Raw genomic sequence first — 3,483 nt, forward strand, 5'->3', positions numbered from 1 at the left:
TATCTATATCTATATCTATATCTATATCTATATCTATATCTATATATCTATATCTATATCTATATCTATATCTATATCTATATCTATATCTATATCTATATCTATATCTATATCTATATCTATATCTATATCTATTTAGTGGAGACCTTTACTGATAGAAGATTTATATCAAAAATATGCTAAATATTATTTAAGATTTTTCTTTGCTGAAATTCTGTTTTCTTCTGCTGAATTCTTTAGGAATTTTCAATATCTTCCTTCCTAATTCCTCAGGTTTCCTCCAGTTTATTCAAAATGGTGAGGAAGTTTCAGGATACCTAGTATTCAGGGATTTCTAACCGGCATGAACAGATTAATTCCATATAGCAGAGATCAAATTGTATAGAATTGTTAATGTAGCCCAGTCATGCCCCGTTGCATCTGTGCTGTCAGAGTGAACAGGTCTGTCTTAATAACCTGAGAGAGCCTGAGAGAGTGAAAATCAGCTCCATAAAATTCCACCCAAATGAGAAAATCAGTCCTGAATGAACAGTGAGTACAGACCATCAGAAATCATTTTTCTTGATGAGCAGATGGAGAAATGTGTTTTTGAAGGTAGGTTGTTAAGTGTTTGAAAGGTAACTATCAGAGGTCATTTCAGCCTCAGCTGATTATCTCTTAGGCTTTAGCTAATACTAAATGGCAAGATGGCAAGTCTTATATGTACAGCTGTGGTCTGCAGAGTGAGAGGTGTTTATTGAAAGTTGAAGAAAAGAGACAAAGTCCAAAACCACAAAAAGGACCTTTTAGGACATCATGCTTATCTGGGAACTGAAAGCCAGGGATTGGTTCATGTTATGTGGCATTTTGCTCCCTTGTCTATGTGGAACCAAACCAGAGGTCCTGCTTGTCATGCAATTTCTGCTTGTTTTGTGAAGAATGCTGGGTTTGTATATCTAAAGAACTCCATCATTCTCCATGAAGACAGGATGGTCTGTAACTTAAAGAAAAAAAAACAAAGGAGGCAGCAGGAATTGTCCTCCTAGTCAAAAGGCATCAGCAGCATGTCCTTATTTTCGTGATACACTTCATAGCCACGAAACAAAGATGAAGCAGAAACTCACAGACTGATTTGATATTCAATTATTTTGTCTCATTTCTTTCCTTATCTTCCAAAGTGTACAGTAGTCACATATGACAACTGTCCTTTACAGACAAGGTTGCCATCCTGACTTCATCCTGCTCATCTATCATTTCATTGTCACGGTGTTTCGAAGCACTGTGGCTGCAGTGCTGCTGAGACCTCTGCTACTGCAATGACACCTGAACAACCATCCAGTTCTTAAGGCAGTTCCTCTCATTTGTTGAAGTAAGCTGAAATTTTCATCAGGGAACTATTGCTTCTCATTTATAAAGAAAAACATTGGCTATTATGGAAATAATACTGAAAGCCTCATTAATTACAGAACACAATAAAGAATAAAGTGAGTGTAAAGAAGCCAAGCAGATGGTACATTATAATCAGACTTTTAAAACAGTAACCTTCACAGTAGGGAATGCTGTAGGTAAGAGTGCAACTTAACTTTCATTAGAACATTTTAATTCTATGTTTAGGACATAAGTCTATTTCCAAATATGATTTTTGCTGAAAGTTGAATTGTTCTGGAAAGCCTGAGAAAAACAAAAAGCAATACAATTTCTTTCTAATTACAGAGATTAGAGAGTGTGAAGTGGGAGAGAAGGGGATATGCTGTAAAGTTTTTACTGGTTTCTGTCATTCCTTCTGCAGTTTTGAAACATACTGTAAAGAAAAAATCTTAAAAAAGTTTTTAGGAAGAGACAAAAATAGGGGCAGCTGTAGCTCTCTATTTTGAGAGTGTGGAGCTGGGGAAGAGGAGGCTTAGAGCATTGCATAAAGCTAGGAGCCTTTGAGGTACCATTTTGCCCAAAGGGAGGGAAGAGGAGGGTGAGAAAATACTGCTATAGGTTAGTGGCAGTTTTAAGAGACAAACCCAGCAAAGATTCCTCCTCCCATATCTGTCATTCCTGTGTGCCCAGGAAATGAAAATGTAACCTGTTAGTTGCCCTTGCAAGTATTCAGAAAATAGCTGTAATAGAAACCTGTAAAATATTTTGTTAGAGAAATGATACCCAGACAATTGTACAAACCATAAAAAAGGCAAAAGTAAACCTGTGAGGTCTAAGGCTTCAATTCCCATACAATAATTCATTAGGAAGATTCATTTTAATAAATGAAAGGAATGCTAAGAAAAAGCTTCTCTCTGCTTCAGCACAGCAGTAAAGAGCATTGTTCATCTCTGCTGGGTAACTGAAGTGTCCAGCCCCAGGAAGAACAGCTGCTCAGAGAGCACTTTGTGTCCACACCTGCAGCCTCTGTGAGCTGTCCAAACTCAGCCTGCATGCAAATCCCATCTGCCTTTGCTGATGCTGTAGTGGGAGCAATCTCAAACCTTTTTTTTCCCCCCCAGTATCCTTTGGCTTCAGCAGGATAACAGAGAGGAGAACAGAAGGACTAACTCTGTGCTGAGAGCTGAGGAGGATCTATGAGAGATGGAAATCTTGGCCATTGGAAGGGTTTGGTGAGGTAGCCTGAAAGCTCCAGAGCCACATTTGAGAGCTTTTGCTCTAAGGTTTATTGCAAACTTGGGCTTTTTGCTTGGAGACAGTGACTTTAAAGGAGTTGCTGTTCAATCTCCTAATATTCAGCCAATTAAGTTTTATTAGATTCTTGAAATAATGTGTATAATGTGTAGCTGTTCACAGTAAATTCTCCTGGTCCCTTCAGCTATGAGCTTTCCTCATGGCCTTAGTGGCACACGTGTTATACTTTATTGTCAATGAAAATCTAAGATTCATGGCAATATACTGGTATTCCATTACTTCTTTTCCTTCTTGATGTCTTTAGTAATCAAGTCCAGTATATTTTTAGTCAGGACATTGTCAGGATGTTGCAAGAAATCAACCATCAAATAGTGTCTCTTTAAAAAAAAAACAAAAATAGAAAAAAACATATTAAGAAAAGACATCTGTATTCAAAGAACTCTTACTTCAGTTTTTAACTGTACAGTCAGGTGGAACTGGAGAAATTACTTCTGTTCAATTTTCTGGGTTGGCATGTTTTCAGAGTGGGCAGTAAGAAGCTTGGATTCCTTATGCTTTCTCCTAGTTCAGTTCTATATAAATATCAGTGTATGGTAGCATGTAAAGAATACATTCAGAGCATTGTTGGGTATGTGGTGGTTCTTCCTAGGTCTGGAGTGATTCATTGGCCAACCCAGCCATACATTATAGCTTGTTTTACAGGTCAGAATGTGAAAGGCATCTCCTGTGGTGCTGCACAATTCTCCTTTGGGTACCTTATCACTGACCTTGGCCTGCCCTCGTGCCAGTCGTGGGCAGTTCATGGGGTTTTTTGTTACATCAGTGGTTGAGTTTATCTGCTCCTTGAATGTGGCAATACAAAGAGACAAATCCTACCTCTTG

The sequence above is a fragment of the Parus major genome, chromosome 12 (genome assembly GCF_001522545.3).
Source record: "Parus major isolate Abel chromosome 12, Parus_major1.1, whole genome shotgun sequence".
NCBI classification, from domain to species: domain Eukaryota; kingdom Metazoa; phylum Chordata; class Aves; order Passeriformes; family Paridae; genus Parus; species Parus major.